This window comes from Engystomops pustulosus, chromosome 8, assembly GCF_040894005.1.
Source record: "Engystomops pustulosus chromosome 8, aEngPut4.maternal, whole genome shotgun sequence".
Taxonomy (NCBI): domain Eukaryota; kingdom Metazoa; phylum Chordata; class Amphibia; order Anura; family Leptodactylidae; genus Engystomops; species Engystomops pustulosus.
Genome location: NC_092418.1, coordinates 116045184 through 116054301, shown reverse-complemented (window position 1 = coordinate 116054301; position 9118 = coordinate 116045184).

Genomic DNA, 9118 nt, shown 5'->3' with positions numbered 1-9118 from the left:
GTGTAAAGACCCTGGCGCTGTGGCACCTCCTTAGATGAAGAAGTGTATAGCCCCTGGCTTTGTGGCACCTCCCTAGATGAAGTAGTGTATAGCCACTGGCTTTGTGGCACCTCCCTAGAAGAAGAAGTGTAAATCCTCTGGCACAGTGGCACCTCCCTAGAAGAAGAAGTGTAAAGCCCCTGGCGCTGTGGCACCTCCCTAGATGAAGTAGTGTAAAGCCCCTGGCACTGTGGCATCTCCCTAGATGAAGTAGTGTATAGCCCCTGGCGCAGTGGCATCTCCCAAGATGAAGAAGTGTAAAGCCCCTGGCACTGTGACTTCTCTCTAGTTGAAGAATTGTAAAGCCGCTGGCACTGTGGCACCTCCCTAGATGAAGACGTTTAAAGCCCCTGGCGCTGTGGCACCTCCCTAGATGAAGTAGTGTAAAGCCCCTGGCGCAGTGGCATCTCCCCAGATGAAGAAGTATAAAGCCCCTGGCACTGTGGCACCTCCCTAGAAGAAGTAGTGTAAAGCCTCTGGCACTGTGGCACCTCCCTAGAAGAAGAAGTGTAAAGCCCCTGGCGCTGTGGCACCTCCCTAGATGAAGTAGTGTAAAGCCCCTGGCACTGTGGCATCTCCCTAGATGAAGTAGTGTATAGCCCCTGGCGCAGTGGCATCTCCCAAGATGAAGAAGTGTAAAGCCCCTGGCACTGTGACTTCTCTCTAGTTGAAGAATTGTAAAGCCGCTGGCACTGTGGCACCTCCCTAGATGAAGACGTTTAAAGCCCCTGGGGCTGTGGCACCTCCCTAGATGAAGTAGTGTAAAGCCCCTGGCGCAGTGGCATCTCCCCAGATGAAGAAGTATAAAGCCCCTGGCACTGTGGCACCTCCCTATATGAAGAAGTGTAAAGCCCCTGGCACTGTGGCACCTCCCTAGATGAAGAAGTATAAAGCCCCTGGCGCTGTGGCACCTCCCTAGATGAAGAAGTGCACTACAGTCCGAGGGTACAACAGTGTACCCAAAACAACAACCCAAACTATCCACCAGTATCTTAATGAAATGGGACTTTATGGTAGGAAACCCAGGAAGACCCCACCTTCTTACACAGAAACATAAAAAAGCTAGGCTGGAGTTTGCCAAAACTTACCTGAGAAAGCCTAAAATGTTTTGGTAGAATGTTCTCTGGTCAGATGGGACAAATGTAGAGCTTTTTGGGAAAAGGCATCAACATCGAGTTTACATGAAAAAAGAAAAAGAGGCCTTCAAAGAATGATGTTTTGGCAGTCTCATGGTCAGGAACAGGTAGACGGTCAAGGCAGGCGGCAATGATGCGAGGTAGGGGACGGAGCAAGAGGTCAGGGCTGGCAGCGAAGGAGCAGAATCAGGAACTGGTCCGGAGTCACAACAGGAGGACAACACTTGGGAAGGAAACACTGTGGAAAGCCTCCTCATAGGCATGAAGCACTAAGATCTGGGAGGAATGCTGGGAGCCGCCGGTCTTTGTAGAAACCCGGGAAGTGGGTTGCGCCAATCAGCGCTGGCCAGCTGGAATGGGAGCAGGAACGTGGAGAGGTGAGTGAGCTCGGAAAGGGGCACCACCACGGACAGGGGCACGGGCGTGCCTGCGATCCAAGACATAGATCGCAGGGGCACCTATCTATGTGCATATTGTACGGCTCTTAAAATATGTGCCGCTCTCTCAGCCAAAAAGGTTCCTGACTAGAGATGAGCGAACATGCTCGTCCGAGCTTGATGCTCGGTCGAGCATTAGGGTACTCGAAACTGCTCGTTGCTCGGACGAATACTTCGCCCGCTCGAGAAAATGGCAGCTCCCGCCGTTTTGCTTTTTGGCGGCCAGAAACAGAGCCAATCACAAGCCAGGAGACTCTGCACTCCACCCAGCATGACGTGGTACCCTTACACGTCGATAGCAGTGGTTGGCTGGCCAGATCAGGTGACCCTGGGATAGACTAGCCGCTGCCCGCGCTGCTCGGATCATTCTGTGTCTGGATGCCGCTAGGGAGAGAGCTGCTGCTGGTCAGGGAAAGCGTTAGGGTGTTCTATTAGCTTACTGTTAGGCAGGAGTGATTCTCAAAGAACCCAACAGCCCTTCTTAGGGCTACAATAACGTTCTACTTTTTTTATTTTAATTTGCATCTAGTACCATTTTGTGAGGAATTAGCAGGGGGACTTGCTACCGTTGTGTTTAGCTCTTAGTGGCGCACATATCCATAGCAAAGACCGAAGTGGGAAAATTTAGTAGGGGTTGGATTTCAATTAGGCACTAACTCAGTGTCATCTCATCTGGCATAGTAGTGTGCTTTGATACTTGGCTAGAAAATAGCCATAGGAGAATACAAAGAGCTTACTTACGCCTACAGTAGCGTTCTATATATTTGATTTCTGGTTGATCTGCTGGTGGCTGTAGTTTCTGCAGTGCATGTACTTGCCAATTCTGAGCAATTTGTAGTGAGACTTGCGACCGCTGTGTTCTGCGCTTAGTGACGCACATATCCATAGCAAAGACCGAAGTGGGAAAATTTAGTAGGGGTTGGATTTCAATTAGGCACTAACTCAGTGTCATCTCATCTGGCATAGTAGTGTGCTTTGATACTTGGCTAGAAAATAGCCATAGGAGAATACAAAGAGCTTACTTACGCCTACAGTAGCGTTCTATATATTTGATTTCTGGTTGATCTGCTGGTGGCTGTACTTTCTGCAGTGCATGTACTAGCCAATTCTGAGCAATTTGTAGTGAGACTTGCAACCGCTGTGTTCTGCGCTTAGTGACGCACATATCCATAGCAAAGACCGAAGTGGGAAAATTTAGTAGAGGTTGGATTTCAATTAGGCACTAACTCAGTGTCATCTCATCTGGCATAGTAGTGTGCTTTGATACTTGGCTAGAAAATAGCCATAGCAATAGGATAGCATTGTTTGGTTTTAAAAACTCAAAAAAAAAAAAAAAACACAAAAAAAAACAAAAAACACAAAAAAAAACAAAAAACACAAAAAAAACCAAAAAAAAGTTAAAAAAAAAATAAAGTTATAACTCTCATTTTAAAAATGTTTAACCCGAGGGCTAGGGGTAGAGGACGAGGGCGGGGACGTGGGCGTCCAACTACTGCAGGGGTCAGAGGCCGTGGTCCTGGGCGGGGTGAGACACCACCTGCTGATGAGGGAGCAGGGGAACGCCGCAGAGCTACACTCCCTAGGTTCATGTCTGAAGTTACTGGGACTTGTGGTAGAGCACTGTTGAGGCCAGAACAGTGCGAACAGGTGATGTCGTGGATTGCTGACAATGCTTCGAGCAATTTGTCCACCACCAGTCAGTCTTCCACGCAGTCCACCCATGTCACCGAAATCGCCACTCCTCCAGCTCCTGCACCTCAGCCTCCTCCCCCCCAGTCTGCCCCCTCCCAGGAAAATTTGGCATTTGAACCGGCATACTCTGAGGAACTGTTTTCTGGACCCTTCCCACAGTCACAAACCACTTGTCCGGTTGCTGCTGAGCAATTTTCCGATGCCCAGGTTTTCCACCAGTCACAGTCTGTGGGTGATGATGACCTTCTTGACGTAGTGGAAGTGTGTAAAGAGGTGTCCGACGATGAGGAGACACGGTTGTCAGACAGTGGGGAAGTTGTTGTCAGGGCAGGAAGTCCGAGGGGGGAGCAGACTGAGGGCTCGGAGGATGATGAGGTGACAGACCCAAGCTGGGTTGAGAGGCCGGGTGAACACAGTGCTTCTGAGACGGAGGAGAGTCCTCTACCAGAACAGGTTGGAAGAGGCAGTGGTGGGGCCAGACGGAGAGGCAGGGCCAGAGCTGGTGCATCAGCGCCAAATGTGTCAACTAGTGAAGCTCCCGTGGCGAGGGCTCTTGCGGCGAGGGCTAGATCTTCAGAAGTCTGGAGGTTCTTTAAGGAAACACCGGATGACCGACGGACTGTGGTGTGCAACATTTGCCAAACCAGGCTCAGCAGGGGTTCCACCACTACTAGCTTAACTACCACCAGTATGCGCAGGCATATGAATGCTAAACACCCCACTCAGTGGCAACAAGCCCGTTCACCTCCGGCCGTGCACACCACTGCTCCTTCCCCTGTGTCAGCTGCTAGTCAGCCCCCTGCCCAGGACCCTGCCACAAAAACCCCATCGTCGCCTCCACGATCCTCCACAGCATCCACCAGCGTTCAGCTCTCCATACCCCAGACGCTGGAGCGGAAACGCAAATATAGTGCAACCCACCCGCACGCCCAAGCCCTTAATGTGCACATCTCCAGATTGCTTAGCCTGGAGATGCTGCCCTATAGGCTAGTAGAGACCGAGGCCTTTCGCAACCTCATGGCGGCGGCCGCCCCTCGGTATTCGGTCCCCAGCCGCCACTACTTTTCCCGATGTGCCGTCCCAGCCCTGCACCAGCACGTGTCAGACAACATCATCCGTGCCCTGACCAACGCCGTTTCTGACAAGGTCCACCTGACCACGGACACGTGGACGAGTGCTGCCGGGCAGGGCCACTATATATCGCTGACGGCACATTGGGTTAACTTGGTGGAGGCTGGGACCGAGTCTGACCCTGGGGCTGCTCATATACTGCCGACGCCGAGGATTGCGGGGCCTACCTCGGTCCAGGTGTTTCAGGCCTACTATGCCTCCTCCTCCTCCCACCCCTCCTCCACCTCCTCCTCTGAACTACCATCCGTGGGCACGGCGCCATCAGTCGGTAGCTCTAGGCACAGCAGCAGTGCCGTCGCTAAGCGACAGCAGGCGGTGCTCAAACTGCTGAGCCTAGGCGACAAAAGGCACACCGCCCAAGAGCTATTACAGGGCATCACGGCGCAGACTGATCTGTGGCTGGCACCGCTGAACCTCAAGCCGGGAATGGTTGTGTGTGACAACGGCCGTAACCTGGTGGCGGCTCTGCAACTCGGCAGACTGACACATGTGCCATGCCTGGCCCATGTGTTAAATCTGATAGTTCAGCGTTTCCTCAAGACATACCCCAATCTGTCTGATTTGCTCACGAAGGTGCGCCGCATCTGTGCGCATTTCAGGAAGTCCAGCCCAGATGCTGCCACTCTCAGGGCAGCGCAGCGCCGCCTCCAACTGCCCGCTCACCGACTGTTGTGCGACGTGCCCACGAGGTGGAATTCAACACTGACCATGTTATCCAGAGTTTACCAGCAGCGCAGAGCGATTGTAGACTGCCAGATGTCAACTTCCACCAGAACTGGTAGTCAGGTCAGTCAGCTTCCTCAAGTCTACAATGAGGAGTGGACGTGGATGTCTGATATCTGTCAGGTGCTGAGTAACTTTGAGGAGTCAACACAGATGGTCAGTGGCGATGCCGCCATCATCAGCCTCACCATCCCGCTGCTTGGCCTGTTGAAAAACTCTCTGGTCAGCATGAAGTCGGAAGCTTTGCGCTCGTCACAAGAGACAGGGGAAGAATATTCCCTTGTTGATAGCCAAAGCACCCTCAGGTCTGTTTCTCAGCGCATATCGGAGGAGGTGGAGGTGGAGGAGGATGAGGAGGAAGAGGAGGAGAATGTTGGCGAGACACAAGAGGGGACCATTGTTGAGTCCTTCACTGTTCAGCGTGTATGGGCAGAAGAAGAGGAGTTGGAGGAGTTGGAGGAGGAGGAAATGGACAGTCAGGCCAGTGAGGGGAGTGAATTCTTACGCGTTGGTACTCTGGCGCATATGGCAGATTTCATGCTAGGCTGCCTATCCCGTGACCCTCGCGTTCAAAGAATTTATTCCAGCACCGATTACTGGGTGTTCACTCTCCTGGACCCACGGTACAAGCAAAATCTTGCCACTCTCATCCCTGCAGAGGAAAGGAGTGTGAGAATGCATGAATACCAGCAGGCCCTGGTGCACAAGCTGAAACAGTATTTCCCTTCTGACAGCGCTAGCGGCAGAGTGCGTAGTTCTGCGGGACAAGTAGCGAGGGAGAGTAGGCGAGCAGGCAGCTCGTCCAGCACTGGCAAGGGTACGCTTTACAAGGCTTTTGCCAGCTTTATGTCACCCCAGCAAGACACTGTCACCTGTCCCCAGTCTCGGCAGAGTAGGGCTGATCTTTACAGAAAGATGGTGAGGGAGTACGTAGCTGACCATACCATCGTCCTAAATGATCACACAGCTCCCTACAACTACTGGGTTTCAAAGCTGGACATGTGGCACGAACTGGCGCTGTACGCCTTGGAGGTTCTTGCCTGCCCTGCCGCTAGCGTCTTGTCCGAGCGGGTTTTCAGTGCAGCTGGTGGCATCATCACCGATAAGCGTACACGCCTGTCGACTGACAGCGCTGACAGGCTGACGCTTATTAAAATGAATAAAGGCTGGATTTCTCAGAATTTCCAATCTCCACCAGGTGAAGGAAGCTCAACCTGAATAATTGATCCACTCCTCCTCCTCCTCATTTTCCTCCTTCTCCTCCTCTTTGTACAGTAAAGCAGAGGAAAATGGCTATTTTTTGACAGGGCCCACTGGCTCTTGCTATAGTACTTCATGCATTTAATTTTTCTGGAGGGCCACCTACCCGGTCCTCTGTTTGAAACAATTTTTGTGAGTGCCACATACAGGCACTCAATCTATTCCATTTTTCTGGAGGGCCACCTACCCGGTCCTCTGTTTTAAAAAATGTTTGGGACTGCCACATACAGGCACTCAATCTATTCCATTTTACTGGAGGGACACCTACCTGCTCCTCTGGTTTGAAAAATGTTTGGGACTGCCACATACAGGCACTCAATCTATTCCATTTTACTGGAGGGCCACCTACCTGCTCCTCTGGTTTGAAAAATGTTTGGGACTGCCACATACAGGCACTCAATCTATTCCATTTTACTGGAGGGCCACCTACCTGCTCCTCTGGTTTGAAAAATTTTTGGGACTGCCACATACAGGCACTCAATCTATTCCATTTTACTGCAGGGCCACCTACCTGCTCCTCTGGTTTGAAACATTTTTGGGACTGCCACATACAGGCACTCAATCTATTCCATTTTACTGGAGGGCCACCTACCTGCTCCTCTGGTTTGAAAAATGTTTGGGACTGCCACATACAGGCACTCAATCTATTCCATTTTACTGCAGGGCCACCTACCTGCTCCTCTGGTTTGAAACATTTTTGGGACTGCCACATACAGGCACTCAATCTATTCCATTTTACTGGAGGGCCACCTACCTGCTCCTCTGGTTTGAAAAATGTTTGGGACTGCCACATACAGGCACTCAATCTATTCCATTTTACTGGAGGGCCACCTACCTGCTCCTCTGGTTTGAAAAATTTTTGGGACTGCCACATACAGGCACTCAATCTATTCCATTTTACTGCAGGGCCACCTACCTGCTCCTCTGGTTTGAAACATTTTTGGGACTGCCACATACAGGCACTCAATCTATTCCATTTTACTGGAGGGCCACCTACCTGCTCCTCTGGTTTGAAAAATGTTTGGGACTGCCACATACAGGCACTCAATCTATTCCATTTTACTGCAGGGCCACCTACCTGCTCCTCTGGTTTGAAACATTTTTGGGACTGCCACATACAGGCACTCAATCTATTCCATTTTACTGGAGGGCCACCTACCTGCTCCTCTGGTTTGAAAAATGTTTGGGACTGCCACATACAGGCACTATCCAAATTAAATTGTCTCCATAGCAGCCTCCACACGTTGTCTCCATTGCTACCTCCAAAAGTCGTCCATATAGCTGCCTCCATACATCGTCCCTTTATCAAACGAGGTGTGTCAGGCAGAAATTTGGGTTGTTTTCATGGATTCCACATCAAAGTTGTTAACTTTGTCGCCACCCTGCTGTGTTATCCACAAAATATACTGGCAAACTTTTACCATTTAGGGATATTATTTCAGAGCTTCTTGCGCATCTGTTTACATTCCCCTCACCCGGCATATCCTAAACTTATAAGAACGCTACTACACTTGATCTTATACAAAAGGTTCTTAGAAGTGCTGTTTGGGGAGTAGCCTAGAGACAGGGGCTTGGATTGGCGAAAGCTCGCCTGGCAGCGGAGCGCCAGCTCCATGCGCATCATGCGCTTCTTGCGCATCTGTTTACATTCCCCTCACCCGCCATATCCCAAACTTATAAGAACGCTACTACACTTGATCTTATACAAAAGGTTCTTAGAAGTGCTGTTTGGGGAGTAGCCTAGAGACAGGGGCTTGGATTGGCGAAAGCTCGCCTGGCAGCGGAGCGCCAGCTCCATGCCAAGATCCAACTAACATAGTTTTAACTGCAGCACCTTTAATCTACTACTAGTTCACTGCCTCCATACATGGTCCCCTTATCAAACGAGCTGTGTCAGGCAGAATTTTGGGTTGTTTTCATGGCTTCCATGTTAACTTTGTCGCCACCCTTCTGTGTAATCCACAAAATATACTGGGAAACTTTTATCATGTACCGATATTATTTGAGCGCTTCTTGCTCACCTCCTTTGGTTCCTCTCTGCCACCCATTGGTTTGAAGCCTGAGTCCATTTAGGGTATGTCGCCATGCCACTCTCTAGCCTGCTGCCGCTGCCTCTGCATGCCGTCCCCTATAGTGTCAGGGTCAATTATTGGATGTTTTAGATGCTATCTAGCTTCATTCTGTCACTCTGTCATGGCCATGCTGTTGCCCATAATTTTGGCATAATGGTGCGATTAGGCAGCCTCAGAGGCATCCATGCATGCTGCCCCTGCTGTTTCCTGTCCATTTCCGTGGTGTTTCCATCCTTTTCTGAGGTTCCCAGGTGTTTGGCCAAGCTTCCCTGTGCAGAGCCTTGGTCCCCTTGAAAAATGCTCGAGTCTCCCATTGACTTCAATGGGGTTCGTTATTCGAGACGAGCACTCGAGCATCGGGAAAAGTTCGTCTCGAATAACGAGTACCCGAGCATTTTAGTGTTCGCTCATCTCTATTCCTGACCCATGAACTAAGGCTTTGAAGTATGTTGTTCTGCTCGCACAACACGACAAGGTGAGTGAGCACTTACACATTATAGCATAGACTTATACCTAGTAATCATCTACACATTGGGGCACATTTACTTACCCGGCCCATTCGCGATCCAGCGGCGCGTTCTCTGCACAGGATTCGGGTCCGGCCGGGATTTAAGAAAGTAGTTCTTCC